Source organism: Haplochromis burtoni, unplaced genomic scaffold (assembly GCF_018398535.1).
Source record: "Haplochromis burtoni strain Fernald_Lab_line unplaced genomic scaffold, NCSU_Asbu1 Contig_581, whole genome shotgun sequence".
Taxonomy (NCBI): Eukaryota; Metazoa; Chordata; class Actinopteri; order Cichliformes; family Cichlidae; genus Haplochromis; species Haplochromis burtoni.
In genome coordinates, this window is record NW_024582942.1 from 100,305 (window position 1) to 121,572 (window position 21,268).

The 21,268-nt window shown below is 40.5% G+C and overlaps 2 long non-coding RNA genes across 4 annotated transcripts in view; one reads left to right on the forward strand and one right to left on the reverse strand.

Annotated features, from left to right (window-relative positions):
• Window positions 1–15,486: 15,486 nt before the first annotated feature.
• LOC102296882 overlaps window positions 15,487–21,268 on the reverse strand; it is a 29,744-nt gene continuing 23,962 nt past the window's right edge. The window contains exons 2-5 of one of the 3 annotated variants that reach the window (XR_317427.3): window positions 19,331–19,411; window positions 19,203–19,228; window positions 16,011–18,202; window positions 15,487–15,501 (exon numbers count right to left, since the gene is read on the reverse strand). This is a non-coding gene — a long non-coding RNA (uncharacterized LOC102296882). Of the gene's footprint in view, window positions 15,502–15,644; window positions 15,660–16,010; window positions 18,203–19,202; window positions 19,229–19,330; window positions 19,412–21,268 lie in introns of those variants that run through there. The other 2 variants (XR_001335763.2, XR_006053044.1) reach the window with 2 other exon arrangements.
• LOC121812414 overlaps window positions 21,109–21,268 on the forward strand; it is a 24,155-nt gene continuing 23,995 nt past the window's right edge. Inside the window, exon 1 of the long non-coding RNA XR_006053047.1 lies at window positions 21,109–21,260. This is a non-coding gene — a long non-coding RNA (uncharacterized LOC121812414). The remainder of the gene's footprint in view (window positions 21,261–21,268) is intronic.

A 21,268-nucleotide genomic window follows, 5' to 3' on the forward strand; every position in this document is an offset into this window, starting at 1 on the left:
AAAACACTCACGTTCAGGCCACTTCTGATTGAATGCTACTCTGCAAAATCAGTTTTGTTTTTAAAAAATAAATAAAAAGTGCAAATCAATCACATCTGCTTGTGGTTTCTGTCTTTGGGGTCTTAGGGTGTAGCATTGATTCTGTGGTCAGAGCTGGATCATGGTTGTCCAACTCTAGATGCTGGCTTGTTAACTTGGTTCAGACACAGCCAGGCGGAAACCTTTTGAGAGCCATCAGTTTCTGGTCCAGCAGGGCACAGTCCCTCTTGTAGACCAGGTATTCAAGTCAAGGATGTATCCGAACAGTGGGATATGCCATCTCCTTAACTTGTAACTTATAACTTGTCTTATACAGGTGTAATAGCATACCAGAAAGTTTAATTCCTCCCATATGATAATTATACACAGGGATGAGTGATGGGCATGGGACGGTGATCTTTGCATTGGACTCTTTGCTCCACCTTTTGACCGATGAAAGAACCATGAACCCACAGGCCTTGTTTAGGAGGTTGACACATTTCTTGTCAAACCATTTCATTGCAATCAGACCTTCATCAGACCTGCAATCACAGGCTCCATGGCCCTTCTTCATCAGGTCTTTGTCTGCCATCAGGGGAGCTCCACCGGTGCAGTTTGGTCATACAGTACCAATGCACCTGACACCCAAGTTCTGGACCAAGCTGAAACTTGTGAAGAGCTGAGGTTCTTTTATGGGTTTGCAAAGTGTTTTTTACAGCTTTGGCCCCTTAAAGGGAGCTTGTGTTCATTTTCACTCAGGGGAGCATTGAAGAATGTAGATCCTCCTGACACAGCAGCAAGTCGTGGATGATGCCAGATGAACAATTTAAAGCCCCACTCATCTGGTTTGTTGGCAATATACTGGTGGAGAGTGCCATAAAACCATGAACTCAAACACACTGTGGTTGAAGGTGGACGGTATCATGAGTGTCATGCCACAGGACCATGTGATTTTTAGCTATATAGTTGTTTAGCGTCCATATAGCACTTGTTCAACATCAAATTATAATTTCTTAGTAATACTTAGTAATATTAATTTACCAGCTACTGTAATTTGGTCAAAAGCTAATCAGTTGTGATATTTGTGATTTCCACGTGTCATTTTTTTTTTTTTACCATATTTACTAATATTAACTCAGAAAGTTACAAAAAAGACTCACTGAGGAAATTCTTTCAGCATATTCTTGCTTTGCTAACACTTAATGTGATTTATCAATAGCAATGGATAAACAAAATGGCAAATAATCAATTTTAATAACATTTAGGTTATGTTAGCATTAGCACCATAAAGGGACAAATCAACCGTTTGGTTGACCACTTTTAAAAAATATTAAACATTTAATTTCACTTTTTTAATGCTGTCAAGTGACATACATCTGTTTAGTAAGTCCTCTAACACTATCATATATCAAAAAATTATATCTTCCTACCTTAGTTTCATCAAAAACCCTCAAAATATGTTGGATGGTTTTTTGTTTCTGACTCCCTGGTTGGGAGAGAAGAGCCAACAGTTTCCATTCACAGCGCCTTCTGGTGGATTTCTTTGGCATTACAGATGAAAAACCAAAGACTCAACAAGGTAGGTGAATGTCAGTGAAAATGTGCTCTACCATTTGGTTGACTGGAACGCTAAAGGGATAAATGAAATGAAACTAAGATTAAATGAATACAATGATTCTTAGCTCCGCGACTACAGAAGCATGAAGGAGTGCACAGTGTGGTTCAGACCTGTTTTGTGTTTGGATTAATTAGAAGATAAACATGGATGACAGCTTTCAGGATAAGAAACTTTGAGCCAAGTGACTCATCTACAGCTCTTTGTTCAAGTCAAACTCTTGTTTAAATGAGACTCCTCGTGCTCGTGCCAAATGCAGATGGATGGGGAGGGCTGCCAGGGCATTCAGTGCCAAACAAGTATGAGGATCATCAATGGACTGGTGAACGTTAGCAACAACTACCACAGGTGATGCTCGTCACTGCTGGGTAAAAACAAAAGGCACAGAGGCAGTGAAGGCAGGGTTGGTGTGACAGAAGAGGAGGAAAGGGAGAGAGAGAGATAGTGATGATGTGCTGTGACAACCCTAAAGACGTTATAGAGCAATGAAACACAGTAAATAAGCATAATCTCTATTTGACTATTAAAACAAGATCAGGATATTTATAAGAGCCTACACCAGCTGCAAAGTGAGATTCATCCCAGACAGGTCAGCAGTCAGAGCTAACCATTACTCATTCACACCCACGGCTGCAGGAACGAGCAGTGAATCGAGCGCCGGCTGCTTGGTTGGAGTCGACTTACCCTCTGCTCGAACACGTCTGTGGCTACAGGAGTTTCTCACTGCAGGCTTTGTGTGAGCGTCTTCTCAGGTGCGTTGATCTCATGTTCAGAGTGGTGGATCGTTTTGCTTCTTACAACCGCATTCTTGCTCCTCACAGTTTTCCAATTAGAAGACTGCATGAACTGGGGTCAGGCGATTGTTGAGCAAACAGCATGTAAAGGATCCATCCATCATGCAGATGCTTAAAGAACATATTTAGCTCAAATAACATCATCACATTTACCTGTAACACAGTATCTTAAAGTGCCGCAGTACTAAATCCAGTAATGTGATTACAGTAGTAGCTCCAGCAGAAGGCGCTGTAGCACACATAAAAATCAGTAAATTGCCTCATTTATGAAAGAAGAACGGATTTCAACACCAGACCTCATTAACTGGTAATTAACTCATTACCAGTTAGTCCTGTATAATGGAATATCCTGCAGTGTGTTTCTCAGCAGGAGGTTACTGAGACAGTTCTGGGTTTCTTTAGGTGTTTCTTGTAATGATGACATGATATACACAATAAGGTGGTAGATGGTTTGATGGTCATCAGATTGTTTCACATTTACGTGGTTGTACGGCTTCATTATAAAGATATACAATCAAAATAAGTATAATTTATGTAAATATGCAGTCATCAAAGGTTTTAAAGGGATTTCTTGGTTCAGTTGGTGTGAATGGTCCAGCATCTGTTGGCCAGGCAGGTTTTGTAGTTTTGTTCACCAACAGATTTTAAATCACCATCATTAAAAAAAAAACTTTCAGCTTTTATTCAACTTTTGTTTTTTGCATTAACTGTTTGGAAGGTACAAACATTTTTATACATAGTTTCAAAATTAATTGGATAATTTCCCAACTTTAAGTTGTGGCGAGTCGCGGCCCCCTCATCGAATATATTTAAATAGAAATGAATGGAAAACATTCAAACAATTAGAAAAGCCTCCAAAAATATGAATGTGTTTGATATCTGCTACTGTCTTTCTAAATAGAAGAAACAAATTTAAATGAATGAACTTAACAACATGATGATGTCATCAACTCTAATGTTTGACTGTGGAAATGACTGTATTATTTTGTGGCAACAATTTCCTGACGTCATACAAAATGTGTACATCAAAGTGTGGACAGTTTGCTGCTCTTACACACAGATGAGCCTCATGGCACTCAGGTGTACAGCTGTAGACAAAGCTCAGAGTGCAGAATGCCCCCAAACTCCAACTCACTCTCACTGTAACAGAAGCGCAGGGCGTCTTTAACGTCTGACCTCAAAGTGCTGCCAACTAGGTTCTGCCTGAAAGACTCACATGGTAAGAGGAAGAGGAGCTAACTGGAGCCAGATCTTTGCTCCTTTTAGCTCCTGATCACTTTGGACACCTCCTATTATCCCTAAAAGCGCCTCATGTGGCATCAGGTGTGCCCAAAAACTCTTCCGGTTTTTCTTTTAAGGATACCTGAAAAGAGAAAGTATAATTTTGGTGTTTTATTTTAAACAAATTCTCCTGTTTGCATGGGAATAAGATGAGCTCATGTACTTACCCTGTGACAGAGGTGTGATTTATGGGGGAGTTTTCTTTGTTTTTGTCTACATGTACAGTACAGATACATTCATTTTTGTTATTAAAAACATTTTAAAAAGTGAACACAGTGAGTTTGCATGTCTGGTTCTGTAAAACAGATGTTGGAAAACCCCTGCTGATGACACCCTCTCTCTCTCTCTGCATGTCAGGATTTGCTTTGTACTAAATTAACTTTCAGTTTAAGTTTGTATCAAGACTTGTGCTCCAGCAGATAAATCAGTGATGCAGTGATGCAGTGAGATATGATAGAGGTGTCAAGGATAGATGCTTTGACGGCAGGAAGGTAATTTATCTTGGCTACATTAATGTTTCGCACCTGCAGGCCAAGCCTACCAAACAACCAACACAAAGCAGCAACAACTGCAGTTCCCCGAGTGGCCACTTGAGGCTGGCTCCAAAAGCTCTAGTATTTCATTGGTCTGTTACTTTGCACTCAGTGTCAGCTATCAAGTGTGTTTGCATTGCATGCATACAGTTTCTGGATGCAGCTTGCTAACTAAGTAAGCTAGCATTAGCTGGTTGCACCCTGCCAAATCACTAAAGCTGACATTTCAAAACCCAAGTCCACAAAACAATAGATGACATCAAGGTGGCTGCATTTCTTCTTTTATGCACAGTTTCTTGCTTCACTCAGTATGATGGGCTTTATTTATACACAGCTTGTGACTGAAGGACTTAATCCACACTTTGTCCGATAGTAAGCAGGTAACCTGTGGATCTTTAAGCTGTACACTCTCATATTCCGTATGAGATTCAAGCTTAAACATGTGCAGGCGCATCTGAAAAGTTGAAAAGTTCCATTTGCATCAACAATGAGTAATTATGTTGCCTGGAAGATTTACAGATTAAGAAGGGCTCATATGCACTTGGTGCTGCCCCTCTGTGGGCTTCCTCACAGCCTTCCAATTAGAAGTCCCTTAAATGGACAGGGGCTAAAACAAGCTGGTTACGTACAGAGAGTGGCTGCTCTATGAGGACGTGTTTGTTTTTTGTTTTTAGATCCACTTTAATAAACCCCACAGTGTCCATCTGTGGAGAGACAAACCAGTGTGAATGCAGACTGAGTCTGACCCACCACGTCAGGACTCGTTACAGGCCTGTAAATTCTCTCTGCTGGGAAGAATTTACTTTTCGGTGAGTGTGTTTGAGGACACACCTCCTCCCTCTGGCTGTCTCTCGCTCTCTCTCTTTCTCTCAGAAAGTTTGTGTCTCTCGTCCAGAATGAACGTGTTGCTCTCCATCTCTCTCTGGCTCGCTCTGGTAGTGCCGTCCTGCCGTGGTAAGTGACCCGCGACCTTTGACCTAAACTAGTTCCAGTCTCTGTGTTGTAAATATCTTCAGTTTAAAGGAGGTTTTAAGAAAGCAGAGCACAGATAAACGAGCTAAACTGTAATATTCATGCAGGGAGTCGGCCCCAGCTTTAACTGCTGACAGGTGTGTTGCTTTATTTCAGGTACAGGTTATCATGCTGTAAAAAGCCTCCTGCAGCTCTTACATGTCCTTACCTGTCACTGTGTGCATTTGTGATGGTATCAAAGATTAAAGATCAGCTCTTGGGTCAAAATAATCACATCAGCGTTTAGTTAATAATAAAGGAAAATCAGGTCATTTCAAAGATCCGCCCACTTTAGTTGATTTGGTACATTCTTCAGATTAAGAGTAAAGTTGTGTCTCTGCCACCATGTTGTGGGTTATTTTCCAGGAAATGTAGTGATGACAGCTTTATCGCTGTACATAACCCTAACCACACACGCCCGATATGACATCACCTCTCCTTACACTTTATTATTATCATTTTGTTGAAGAATTAAACATTCAAGTTAAAAAATTACATTTGAATTAAAAGTAACTTTATTTATGTAACTTTGTCTTATTATTAAAAATAAAATGATATGAATGTTGCAAAGGTGTTAAAAAAGAGGGTGGATGAGTTTGGGGCTATGTGATGAAGCTCTTATCAGACCTGTTTGCTTTCATGGTCGCGTCTTCGCCTGAGGAGTGAAGGTTGCTGAGTGTGTGGTCCCTCAGGCGTGTTGGGACTTTTACTGTGTTGCTCCTCGGGTTGATAGTCAGCACGTAACTCGTGTTTTTCAATAGGAAGTGTATTTCATGTCTGCAGCACACATTTTGTCCAACGCGCCACATGTTGCCATGGCAAAGAAGCCATGAAGGAAGCGCTTTCTGATTGGTGGTGTCATCAGTAGAGTGTGTTAGGACCTTTTCTTCCACTACACTCATTTTGACAGTAGTTAGTCTGTTTTCGGATTATAATCAGACATGAGAAATTCACGTCATGGAACAAATCTTTATTTTCTCATGAAGTGGATTTTCAAACAAACAAACAAACAAACAAACAAACAAATCTCAGCATAATTTTGTCTTCTTGTCATAAGTTAGATGTCTCCTGAGGGTCGTTGTTAGCTGCATCGTTAAACCGATCACTCCTCTAAAAGTCTCCAGTGGTTAGATGGTGAGGCCCAGAGAGCTGAAACTGCTGTAATTCTTCTTTTTGTTCTCTAAACAAGCGTCTGGTCCTTTGGCCTGGCTCCTGTGGATAAAGCAGTGACTCAAAAAGCTCCACACTTAAACACACACGATGTGACAGCAGTCATAGAGCTAAAATGAGCCTTTCCTTTATTTTCCTTTCTAAATTATATTTCATGAATTCCAATCGTACGCATGGCTCAGCCCTGAATCCAGATGATTCTCTTCCACTTGCTTTGTCTCAGCTTCAGGGACTGACCTTGGGCCCAGAACCAGCAGCTCTAACAGTAATGACCCAGAGGAAAAAAATTATTTTAAATGTAGAAAGCGTAAAGTCACAGTGCCAGCAGACTATCCCAGACATCCTGCCTCCTAGTAAAGAATTTTTAGTTTCCCCGGGGAACCAAAGCCATCTCAGGCCAGACAAGATCTGCAGTCTCTCCAGCAACTTCTGATTCTATACTGAAATCTTCTATGAGAAAATATTCAGGGCAAAAAGCACCCAGGAGGCTTCCTGATCTCAAATGACTGCTTGGGACTCAAAGAAGCTGCTTCTCCACGCCAACCTCCCTTTGCAGGTCCTCACCTCATCTCTAAGGGGTTTCCACACAGGGGTAGTTGCAGTAATTTGAGAAGGTGGAATATCAGCTTGGGTGCACGTGGTGTGACTGTCAGTGGGTACTGCTGTTGACTGATATATATGACTTAACAACTTAAACAGCCTGAACTGTCCCAATGATTAGCTGGAAAGTGGTACACTCCAAGCATGTTCTTTTAAATATGGTCATAGCTTCAGGATGAGCCTGACCTCTGCACAAGGGAAGCTCATGTTAGCCACTCATGTGTGACTTCATTTTTTCAGTCCCTCCCAAAGCACATGAGGGTTTGTGCACACACTGATGTGCAAATGGAAAGTTGAACTCTATCTCTGCAGCAATCCGCCGCTCCGTCTCATACAGTACCTGGCTTCCTGTCAGTTGTGAAAACATCCATAGATATTTGAACTGCCCGTCAAACCTGTACGGAGAAATCTTCTGTATGTGCACTAAACAAAATCTTTTAAAATATGTTTTCAATCTTTGTTTTAAATTAATTTCTTAGCACATTTTTTGATCTCTTAGATCAGCGGTCTCCAACCTTTCAAAATAAGACACACAACTACAACATGGGAAAAGGCCCAGGGAAACCGAGCTAACAATAAAAACCCTGAAAACCATAAATTTCTCTCGTGGCCCGGTACCAAACGACCCAGTTTAATAATATTACGAAGAAGCTGAACATTAAATTCAAGTATAGATATTTGAACACAGAGACACATAAATAGACATACAATCAATCAAACAACATTGATTCCAACATCCCACATTCTGCTTTTAAATCAGAGAGAGGGACAGTACTACTGTACAATATAAAGCGCCCTGAGGTGACTTTTGTTTTGGCGCTATATAAATAAAACTGAACTGAAGTTAGGAGACCCTGGTTATACAACTGAAGGGGCCATCTGCAGTGACAGAAGCAGGCGCCTGTCAGTTTAGAACTGTATGTGTTTCACTGCAAACCAGTGAAGGGATGCAAGAATAAGATAAATATGTGAGCACTAGCTAGTTTTAGTTAGCAGCCAGGCTGCTGGATTCTGCACCAATTAGAGACCAGCTGTGGAGGATGAGTCACAGGAACACTGACAGTAAGTTCCAGGTTTGATTTTTGCAATTTTTCTGAGGTGAAGGCAAAAAGACTGGATGAGTTTGAGATGTAAGATGCAAAATTCAGATGTAATTCTTCCTTTTTGTTCTTTAAATAAGCGTCTGTTACCAAAGATGATAACGGGGTTCTTAGCAGGTCTCCAAATGTTGATTCGGTTCATCTGGACGTCACGATTTCAGTGGGAGAACCATCTGTCACTCATTCAAGTGACGTCCAGATGAACAGAATCAACTTTTGGAGATTTACTTACCTGGATAATTGAGGACGTTGTTACTGCCGAGGAGGGCGATGTACCGACGGACTTTGTTAGAGAAGCTGAAACTGAAGCTGGAACTGAGGTGGAGGACATTTGAACACATACAGTACAGTATCTACATCAGTGAGGCAGGAGAGGCCGTCGAGTATCATCTGCATAGCAGTGTTTGTTGATGTTAGTCAATGGCGTGACTGGTAATTTGTTTTCTAACACTCCACTGTGGACTTTGTAGCGTTGGTTCACATTATAGACAACAGGCATGATGAGTGCCACCATGCTTTGCTGGACCATCTGTAATCAGCACACTGCCACAGCAACACAGGCCTTTCTGGATCAGAAGCATACACTCACACACCAATGGTCAGTATTTAAACCTGATACATCTCCTATTAAACATGCCTGAGACTCACTGGGTTGATGCAATATGAGATTCAGCCACAGCCCATTACCATCACACACCTATAGGCTGCACTCATCCAGAAATGGAGAGCGATTCCTCGAAAGCAAACTGTCCACGTGCAGGAGGGTGACTGCCTGCAGTACATCTGGAGGAGGCCATACCTTGTTTTAAACATGTTATATCTCCACATATAAGTATCTGACTAGTATACTGTGTCTAAGACAAACAAGTAAAAGAAAAAAATTAGCTAAAACTTAAAACTAATGAATGGATCCAGGATATGATTAACTTAGCTTAGCCTTGAGGGTAAAGATGGGAAAAGCTTTATCTGGGTTTCATCTGAAGCTTTTCGATGTCTCCATTAGTTTAGTGTTTTCAGATAATGAAGGGAGTTAGTCGGAGTGCATCCAACTGTAAGCAAGCTGCAGGTTGATTCACTTTTGCCCTCCAGTGAATTTTTTCAAGCTGAATTGTGAAACTTTGTCTCCTGGATGAGATCAGACAGAAAGTCTCTGCTTTCACAGTCTGTCAACAATACCATCAAAACACAAAGATCAAAATGTGTGCAACATGAGTCTCCATGTCCAGTAATACGAACAGATGAGACATTTCATGATCACAAACCAGCAAGCTGTCACAACCAGTGAATTAACAGTAACTTTAGTTGCTTATGACGTAAAAACAAGAGCTGGAGTCTGGCGAACAGATCAAAGCATCAAATAGCACAGAAACAGTTACCAACACGTTTGCTTTGTTACATGTCATGGTGGTAATTCTGTAATCTCCCGCACAGCCTGCAGGGCACCGATGGGTCACACAAACTCCAAACCCCCCCAGTGTGTCTGAGAAGATCAGGTCCAGACTCTCCACCCGTTGCACCAACACCCTGCCACCTTAGCGTGTAGCTAACGCTAAGCCTTCATGTTTTTGTGACCCTAAGCAAGATTTGGTGAATAAACTAAAAGTGAGTCAAATGGACTGATGAGGAGCTGAACACTAGAAGTAATGCACGGACCAGTTTTATAATTTTGACTTTAAAACATGTGGACATGCAGATCTGCACTTCCACAACTGTGTTAAACACAGTTAGCAAGAGTTTCCCAACCTGCTGGGACCTGCGAGCTGGTGAGGACGGAGATGGGAGATATATCACCTGCTGACAGACCGACATATTCAACGATCTGCAAAAATTGTGGATGCAAGTGGACAAGAATCAGTCAATTTGAAGTCCTGCTTCAAGTTTTTCAAGTTTTAGCCCCCACGCCCCAAATACGTGACCTTTTTACAGAAATAATTAAAAAGTTTAAGTATTTAAAGGCCAACCTCTCAGGATTCCTAAAAGAACATTAATGGAGTGAGCTTTGACTTCATTAAGCTGATGGTACATGCTCTTTTGAGTTCCTGAGTTCACTCTGCAGGTCCCGACACGTCTCAGTCCGTATTGTAACCACCGTGGAGGAGGAGCGTTTGAGTCCTCATTCTTATCTAAACATGCAAGTTCACCGAGGGAGGCGGGTCTCTGAGCCAAGCTGTCAGAATGAGTCGAAGCGCTCGTTCATCCAGCGTGCTGCGGCACATTTCCACAGCCTGATGAGGAAATGTCTGTTTTGAACACTTTCACTCTCAGAGTCTCTGCTGTTGCGCTCATGGTGTCAACTGAATTCATTAATTGTCCTACAATAAAAGTGTTTTTCTGTTTTTTCCTGGATAACATTTTGCACCAACTGTTGTTGATATTCAAAATATTACCATGAAAACTAGAAAGCAGGTTTTTTTTTCTCAGATTTATTCATTCCAGAACTTTATAAACTACTATTTATTCTTGCAGTTCTTCAGTTTGTCATTTCAGTATCCGTCCATCCTTTGCTCTCTAACCATTTTATTTTCCAGCTTTCCTCCTGAATGTGTCAATCTTTGGTAAAACCAGTTTACTGGAGGGAAACTATTTGCCTTAAAGCCATCTTCCAAACCTAAATAACTAGATGACGGTTCTTCCTAATACATCCTAGAATTTTATATCTATTATAAAATATTATAAAAATAAATTCTGGACAAAATTGTCCTTCTTAGTTTAGAGACTAAATATAAATGGAAATGTCTCTGTAATTCCCATAAGGTTAAAGAAAATGGCTAAATTGTAGTTCTTAATGTTTCGGTCTTGTATTATGAACACAGAGAAGTGAACATGAAGGGAATATAATATTTGCTTTGTTGATAATCGTTTCTTTCATGATCAGGTCTTTAAAAATGTGCGTAACAGACGGTTAAACCAGAAGTGGCCGATTGTTCTGGTAAACGAGGTCTAAAAATACAACCACAGGAAGGTGATCACATTACCGCCAAGTCCCCCGAGTCTAATCCCGAGTGTGTAATCGGAGTGCAGTCTCAGCTGCAAATCATTAACTCTCAAGTGATTTTTAGTCACCGTCTCGTTGGTATATGAGCAGGACTGTCGGTACTCACATCCACTTAAATGTAGATATTAGATAACAAAACAAAATGAGAGAGGGGATTTTGGTAAACCTCAGTTTTCTTCTTTTATACAGGAGTTTTGAAGTCCCCGCTCTCAGTCACTTAGATTTTCTTTTCATAATAAAATGAGGATGTGTGTCTGCAACAGAGAAAAGCTTCATCACGTCCAACACGCGATTACACCCTCAGCATCTCCAGCCTGAACCGCTGACACAAAGCAGGATAGATCCATGCTTCCTGCCACGGTGTGTCTGTGAAGCAGACTCATAAGCAGACGCAGAAGAGAAGAAACTAAGTATAACAAAAAGCGAGCAGTTTATTAGGCTGAATGCATGAACACAAAACAAGGCAGGGCGGGCAGGGGCATACCCAAGCATGAAAACTAGAACATGAAACTAAACAAGTACATGCAAACTTTAGCGTGAAATAAGAGACTGAGGACTTAAATACACAGGAGAGAATGAGGGAAGTGGAAACACCTGGGAAACACAGCTGGCACCAATGAACATGACACCACACGGGAGCAAAACTAAAGACACTGAACGTGGAAACAAGAGACTTTCAAAATAAAACAGGAAGCATGGCGAGACATGAATTGGGACTCGTGTCATTGTCTGAAATACTGAGACCAGCCTGTCTGACACCAACAACCACAGTTTGAACTTCAGCAGCTCATCCAGACCACGCGTTTTATGCTAACATTTCACTTATTTGATGCTACGGTTTACACACTGGGGAAAAAAAAAAAGACTCTTTCCCTTAAATCCATCTTTCAACACGTTGATGTTTCTTCTTTATTTCCCTCCACAGGAAATACAGGAAGTCTTCAAGATGATAACTACACACCAACACCTGAATACGATGACGACTATGACTACAATGCCACCTTTGACTACTACTACGGTAAAAGCACAGGAGCCACACAGCATAGCGACTGTTAGCAACAGAAGTAGCACTTTGCGGTACTGACAGCCCTATCTGTGCTTCCTGTGTCTGTGTTCTTAGTGACCATGGCTCATAACGCCACAAACAGCACAGAGGACAATGAAGTCTCCGCTACCATGACCATCCCAAATGAGGTTCCCGAAAATAAAGTGTATAATCCCAGGAATACGGTGAGAAATTACATTTTTATCTGTTCCTTCCTTGGTGTTCACATGTTTTGGGAAAGGACAGAATCATAGTATTTCATTTAAATCAATGTTCACGATGAAACATAACCTGAAACGTACAATCACTGTGAGTCTCAGGCTTCAGAAACACTCAGTTTCACACAGATTTTTTTCAGATCCTCCTACTATGGAGAACCAGTTTCGTTATATGGTCATGTCAAGCACAGAAGCCACACTAAGAGTAGTTTAAATCTTTTGTTTATGAGAGGATGAACTGAGCTGCAAAAGAATAATACGGATTATTGTGAACAGTGAATCTGGCCAAGAATAAAAAGATGGAAATTGGAACAATATCTACTTTTTAAATCAGGAGTGAGACCTCCAGGCCTCGAGGGCCGGTGTCCTGCAGGTTTTAAATGTGTCCTTGATCCATCACAGCCGATGCAGAGGGCTATATGACCTCCTCAAGATGTGCTGAAGTTATCCAGAGGCCTTGTAATGAACTAATCATGTGATTCAGGTGTGTTGACCCAGGGTGAGATCTAAAACCTGCAGGACACCGGCCCTCGAGGCCTGGAGTTGGACACGCCTGTTTTAAACAGCTGGTTCTATCTGTCCTCTCTGTCCAATGTTCACATTTTGGACAGAGAGGACAGATGGTTTGAAAGAGGAGTGAAAGAAGCATCTATGTCCACTGTGAGCGACCATCTTTGAACAGAGGCGGGGCTTACAACACCAACTCTCTGCCATCTATAATCCAGTTTTGAGATCCCTCCCCAGACGCCTTAACGCCCACTCACATCCTGGGCCATCTGACCTCAGGAATTCGCATGATAAGGTGGGGCCAGGTTTCACAATGAGCTCACCCGAAACTCTGGCTGATTGGGACCCACACCCAGTTTCACACCTTGGCTCAGGCGATTAGAGGATCATCAGGGGTCCTTTTGTCCCTCTGTGGGGGGAAACTCCCACTAGGTTTATATCTGGGACTCTCCACCATTTGACCTTAGAACTGAAGAAGCTTCTCGGATGAGAGGTGAAACGTCTTCAAGCAACTTAAAGAAGTCCAGACGCTTTTCTTTCCAAGCTCCTTAGACTACTGCCTGCAATTCTCTTCACCACGAGGGGTCAGCAATGAGTCTTTTTAAACACTGTTTTTATTTCTCTGTATAAACTGCAGACAAATGTTGCTCAGCTGGCTGTTGGTCGGAGGACAAGTTTAAAGTTTTAAAAGATTGTTTTTTACAGTTAATATTTTAAATACACGCACTTTACAGTCGAGACAGTCGTTGCAGAAAAGGCTGAATTCATTACATTAAAGTGCTTTTAAATCTAAACTAAGAATCCTTGAGGCCAAGTCAATAACATGCAACTGTTTCAGTTTGACTGTCATTTTAACTGAATTTTTAAATTTTTGTTTGATTTTTATTTTATCATTTTATTTTCCATTTATTTTTGCATGTGTGTTGTTGCTGCCTGTGTTTAATTGAGTAATTTCTATAACTGTGAGACACAGAAACAAAAGAGGTTTTTGATCTCAATGGGATCTTCCTGGTTAAATAAAAGTTTTAAAAAAAAGTAAGTAAGTTAAATTTATTTATATAGCGCTTTTCACGAATTTCACAAAAGTGCTTCACAATACAGAGAATGAAAAAAATGAAAATACAACAAATAACAAAAGAATAAATATTTTAAAAATTTGTCTGTGTCACAAACTTCAAATATAAATAAATGTGACCTCTGTGTGACCTCTGTGTGACCTCTCTCAGGTCTCGAGGACTGGTCAGCCGATTCTGGTCCTCGCACTAGGATTGGCCGTCCTTCATCTTTGGAACTGATTGCTGGAGGAAAGAACCACCTGCCACCAGGTGAGAACAGAGACTCATCACGATGATGGCAGAACACAGCAGATAGACACTGAGATAAAAATGTCACATAAAAAGCAGAAAATATTAACTGGTTTTTAACTGACTCAATATTTCATCTTTTTAATGTATTACTCAATATTATTTTCTTATATTAATTATGTTTTCTTGTTTAGTTTATTATTGGTTCGGTATTCATCTAGGAGTTTGATGGTTTTGATACCAAAACAAACTTCCTGTAAACCTGCTGTGAGCAGTCTTTCCTTTCAGCATCCTGCATCTCCCTCTGCCCTTTTAAATAACCTTTAGTGGTTTGAACATGTGGATGCATGGTAATAAAAAGAGCCAGAAGTTACAACAATCCTCTAAAGTTACATGAAATTGTGGGAAATTGTGGTAGCATGTAAGAAACCTGTGGGCCACCTGGCCCTGTGGGCTGTACACGTGACTCCACAGGTTGAATGGTTTTTCTCTTTAAGGTCAAACATAATGAACATGTTCTGTTTTCATTCCAGACCGCTGAGGGCACACAGGACCAGACCGCGGGACACTTCCCGATGGTCATTAGTGTCATCGATGAACTCACTAAAGATCGATCATCAACTACCTGCCCGCAGCACTTCCTGTTTGTTTATATGGATTCTTGCAGCAGGTTTTGTTTTTTTATCTGAGCATCTCTGCAGTTTTGTATTATTTGGATGTTTAAGTTCTGCTTGTGTAATAAAATATTTGTATTTGTTTTTGTCTGAGGTTAATGTTCAAACAGCAGAGGCAGTGTAAAATTACTAAGAGAAAAAAATCAGAACGTGAAGGTTTAGAAGATGTTAGTGAGAGCTGCTGGGATGTAAGGTTGGAGACAGTGGCACCAACACAAAGACGAAGCAGGATGGATAAAGAAGGAGGAGGAAACCAGTCCAGTGAAGGAACAATGGGCTGGGAGGTCAGTTCCCTAATCATAATTATGCAAATTCTCATGACCATTGATCAACAACCACTGACCAATGGCCATGAGTACCATTGACCTCCCAGCCCGTTGTTCCCTCAGTGGGCTGGTTTCAGTCAATATGCAAATATCCTGTTTATAAGATTGAGACCTGCAGACGCTGATGAACAGATGAACCAGATGAACAGAATCAACTTTTGGAGATTTACTTACCTGGATGATTGAGATGCATCAAGACGAATCACATTGTGGTCTGTGAGGTGCAGCAGTGCCCCCTTTTGGCTGTAAACGGGAACTACAGTCCACTCAGAGAAGCTTTGCCATGATGAGAGTCGAATAGCGGCTTCACCTGCAGCTCAAAGGTTTGCACTTTTATTTCTCTGCACGGCAGAACATCCAGTGATGCTCCAAACAGCTTCTTCAGGGATTATTGCAGATGTTAAGTTGAGAGAAGCTCACAAACTCAACATCTGTCCAAAATGAGAACAGGTTCAACTGGAACAGTGCCTACAACACACATCCACACCTGTATTCATGCAGTTGGTTTGGTTGGTTCTTTTTTTGGTTTTTGGGTTTTTTGGTAAATATGCAGATGTTTTATTGATATTCAGAAATGCTCATTTAAATATTTTTGGGTCCAAAATCTTTTTCTTTATAAATGTTGCACTGCCTGTTATCCACATTTAAACAGAATTCCTGTCACGGCGAGTGAGAAGAGCCGCGTGGAAAAGGTAAAGGAGGATCCAAACGCAGGCAGCCGTGAAGGTGATTTATTGAACACGAAGTATAGATAGGCAAACGGAGAAATAAAACTATACTGGGACAACTAAACTACTGAGCATGAACAAGAACACCAACCTGGACATAAAGGAAGGAAGACGATGGTACATGACGATGACTGCAGGGAACACACAAATGAAACGTGGTGGGTGGACAGACAGACCAGCAACTACAAAGACAGAGAAACACAGGGAGATCACACACAGGTGGGGACACAGCTGGGAGTAATCAACAAGATGAGACAAGTTGTAAAACTGAACACACTCACATGAGACGCAGACCTTCACAATAAAACAGGAAACAAGAAAACACTACACGAGGACGCAGACAGGACACAGAACTAAACTCACACAAAACCTGCGAACAAAAACCCTAAACCAGAATCACAGTAATATAATACATCACAAATAATCAAAACACCAGACAACCCCAAAACACTCCAACATGCAAAATAAACCAAAACATAAGGAACTCAAAATACTGGGTTGAAACTGACCCAGAACAATTCCAGGTGTGACTTTGCTCTATGGAGCAAGTTTAATGTGTTTATTTTTATGTTATTGGAGTAAATGAAGCAGCGTCGGTAACAGTGAAACAGGCTGTCACTGACTCTGCTCTTCGTGTAAGTGTCACACACAACATCAGGACTGTTCTTCTAATTATTTTCATGATTAAGAAATAAACATAAAAAGAGCGGAATTTGTTTGTAACAGTTCAGTGATTTTTAATTTACATCAGAAAAATAATGCTGTGACTTAAACACACACACGCACACATAACAACAACAAATAAAACCAGGGTGGATAAACCAGCCCGTTCTCACTCTCGGGGCGTTCATGAGGAACGCGAAAGGTGACCTTCTGCAAAAGCGTAAAATGTTACGATTTGTCACCCAGCGTCAAATATTACGCTTAGGGAGTGAGAACATGTTGGGATAAAGTAACTCACCACAGCAGGACGCCGTGATCAGAGCGAGGCAGAGAGAGATGGTGACGGGGGGATGTCTTTACCTTATGATGTAAAGCACTTTGAGGCGGCTGTTATTGCTGTGATTTGGAGCAACATGAATAAGACTGAACTGAATCAAACGTCCACTTTCTTCTAAGTAAAGAAGTCTTCTTGGAAGCCAGCCGAGGGGCTGCACCCACCTTCTCCTCCTGCTTATGCAGAGTTTCTAAAAAACAAAACAAAACCGGTAAACCTGCTGAGTGACATAATTTCTGCAGACAATTTACCAAAACTATTTGAACATGTCTGAGCTTGAACCATCCAGAGTCTCTGAGGTGCTGAGGTGAGCCTGCTGCAGGGGCTCTGGTGTGTTTTACTCACTTACTCTTAGATGCTCATAACTCTGTACAGAGCTTCTTGCTTGTGGAGTTCTGGCCTCTGGTTGGTCTCTGACACTTACCCTGTACTTATATTTTATTAATTAAAAGGTGAATATATTTTCTTGGTTAGAAATGTTTGATTTATGGCACGACTTTAATAGAAAATTGTATTTTCTTCATAAAATAAAACAAATATTTCAGTAACAAGTGTCCATGAAGCAGATTTGTACAACAATAAAACATGGTTACAAATTAGCTTCATAAAGTAAAAAACAACAACAACATCTGACGGCTGGAGGAAGTTCAGTTTTCAGAAAATATCACCTGTGAAGAGCAATGATGATTCCTAACACGAGGCTGGACAGACTGACAGCTGTCAGGCTGCTCTTTCCTTTTTCCTACAGTTAAGCTGGCAGTGTTTTTGTTCCTTTCAGTTCTGACGGCCAACAGCACGGCGCATCCAACAACTTTCATTTCTGCTTCGTTTGTCACTGCAGGAAAAGAAGACTGGCTGTGGTTTTACGGCCTTTTAAATAACGCTTTAATTTTACTGCTAAGTCTAACATCTGAAGGATGTACAGCAGAAAGACACTCGATCAAGCTTTCATTCACCTGGTTATGCAAAATATTTTAAAAGAAGTTGAGAAGTAAGTGCTGATAATTGTTAGGCACGCTAACATAATTCAGGTCAGAGCTGATCCAAAACGCACAAACAATCACTTCACAAATCAAAAGCTTTTATTTTCTCCACGTTTTATTACAGTTTTCATCCCAGATAGCAAGATAATGTCGTTTTTTGTTGCATTTTCACGCAGTGTTTCACTGATGACCGTCTTATCATCACTATGATCTCTGTCGTTGCTCCGCCCACAGTCAGTTCCAGATTTGAAGGACAGCCAATCCCAGCAGAGGCAGCAGTTTCATCTGACCAATCCCTGAAGCCTGAGAGAGGTCACACAGAGGTCAAATAGTTATTTGACTGATGTGACACAAACACACATGCAGAAATGTTCTTCTGGCACAAATTTCACGCCATAAACTTTATTGTTTTTATACTGGGTAAACTTAAACTGGCCACTGGCAGCCATGCACGCCCAAACGCAAAGGTTAAAAATGCTGGAATTTTCCGATGACGCTTCTTTTGTGGGTGATGCTGCCAACATTCATGGATTGTAATGTCATTAAAATTCTGTCATCAGATAAAAATAAGTTGTTGTCATCAACATAAGTGATTAGTTTGTTACAGATGGCGTGCTGGTACCACATCAGAATCCTTATTTCCTTCACAGCTTCCTTTATTCTTCACAGCACAGATTCAATGAAGCGAACATCACTCAGATATTTTCACCATATTGAGATGATAAAAGCTCAAAGGTGCTCCACATCATCGTTCTACAACAAGCTCACAGGCTTGTGTTTGAGTTCAGGTGTTCCTCACATACGTGACACAAAACCACAAACATGCAGACGGGACAGAAACTGTTTATCAAGCGTCTGCAGGAAAGTGAGACCAACTAAAAAGCCACAGGTGAGTGACGGGCTTACACGCCAGCTTTACTTGTAGTTTTGAAGTAACGTCGGAAAAATAAAAGTCAACTAAACACTGATGGCTGATCTCTGCTTAGCTGTGCTTAGTTTTAGGATTGTTGAAGTCAAAGTTGAAGTAAACTGTCAGAAATTAAAACCTCCTGAATATAAAGTCGGATTTTTTTTTCTAATTATTTCCAATATTAACATTTGAAGTTTAAAAAATACAAATTTAAGCTCAAACATAAAAAAAAATCTGGGTTTTCTGATGTTAAACACACGTACAGTTTGGCTGTGTTTAATTTGATCGTTATTACATGACATACAGTATGTGACAAAACAAGGAAAGGAAGCTTTCAGTTAAATATTGCAAATTTGTCCTTCACCAATACGTCTGAAAAAAAAGATGACTCACCTCGTTCATGAGGCCGAGCTCATTATCTAGAAAGACACAAGAAAGCACAGAAGCTGCTGTGAGTACAGCTCAGAAATACTTGTGTTACTAAACAAAGTGTTTGTGTTGTGCAGGTGCTCTGAACTTACCGTAGTTATCGTAGTCATAGTCTGTGCTATTCTCCGAGTCAAACATTCTTGTATTGGGAGAGCCCGCCTTCTCACTGTTGCCTGGTGATGAAAATTAAATAGAAACAATAAAATGACCTGATGGGACGATGCTATAACCAAAGGCAAGTTTATTTGTATAGCACAATTCAACAACAAGGTGATTCAAAGTGCTTTACAGATTTATTAGAAACAAAAACAATGATTAAAAATTGATTAAAACAAGCAAACTAACAAACAAACAAACAAACCTGTATATAAAATCAAAAATCAAAACAGATAAAATCAAATAAAATAAGTAGTTAAATGTAAGTTTTGAAATTTAAGCTTAAAGTGTGGATTTGGTGCTTTATTCAAATGCAGCTGAGAACAGGTGAGTCTTCAACCTGGATTTAAATAAACTGAGTGTTTCAGCTGATCTGAGGCTTTCTGGGAGTTTGTTCCAGATATAAGGAGCATAAAAGCTGAATGCAGCTTCTCCGTGTCTGGTTCTGACTCTGGGAACTGATAAAAGACCGGATCCAGATGACCTGAGGGATCTGGAAGGTTCATACCAAAGCACAAACAAGCACAGAAGTTGCCTTCTGAGTGCAGATTTTGACAGTCATGTGCCTCTGAAAGTGTCTGTCACCATCTTACAATGCTATGACTGCAGCCATTGACCAACTCTCTGTGAATGGGACTCATGGACATTGATCAGTAGCTGTTGATCAATGATCAATGGTAACTGATCAGTGGTCACTGGTGATTGATCAGATTGATTAATTACTTTATAGGTCTGTTTCTAATTACAGATAGATTTCAGCTGGTGTCATGTTTCATGTTTCATGTGTTCAATACTTTTCCCCCGTCTCATTTCTCATCATTACACATGACTCATGTACATCTAATGGTTTTATTTCTTTGCTTGTGTGGATTGGTTGTTACCAACATCTGGTGAGAATTTCATGCCAGTAGCACCATTTAGAGTTCAACACTTATTTTACCTGCTGCAATATATATTCATGCGTGTTGTTATTTTGAAGTCTTATTTCAAAAATATTAAATTCATTTTTCATCTCAAAAGTTGACACATGGCAGTTTGGGGCAGCATTCCTCTTTGCAGAACCTCTCGAGTTCTAACAGGTTGGATGGCGAGTATTCCTGCAGGCCAATTTCAGATGCTAACTCGTGTTTAAACCTGGACTCTGAGCACCTCAAGGACATTCACAGACAGGCCTGTGAAGCACTGAATACTTTCTGGATGCACTGTATGACGAGGCTGGATGATTTCACAGTGTTTGCATGTTATACCCACATAGCTACATCTTAGCTACATCATTTCCTCTTTTCTTCATGTCTGCACTCAAACCCACAGATGCAACGTTTCTGAGGCTTGACTACAAAGAAGAACACTTACTTCCATGAATACACTCATACACACATTTTGCAGTGCAGCTTTTTTTTTTTGCAGCTTTTTTGTACAGCCTGCTAAAATATGACTTTTTCTTCAGAAGTGTTTTTTTTATTTCATGACAAAAATTTAGTTTTAATGCAGATAGATGATGCTGTCATTAGATTTTTTGTTTGTTTGTTTGTTGTTGTTTTTTAACAAATGTTATCCTTAATGCCAACAACATGTCAAGTAAAGTAGATCAGTGCCTTGAAATGACCTGGTTTTCTGCGACATATTTTTAGAGAAAGACGTCAACAACCGTGAGCATCATGGAGCAAGTCGCTTATGCTTTCAGTTCAAGGGCGAGTCCACAAGCGGTTTATGAAGAGATGTCGTGGATTACAGTCTTGTTTAGCAATTTTAGTCTCTAAGCCAAACAAAAAACTCACAATAACTCTTCAACCTGTAACTGAAAGACTGCAACACACTTCTTCATGGATCTCTCGATCAATATCAGACCTTTGAGTGCAAAAGCAGGTTTAGTC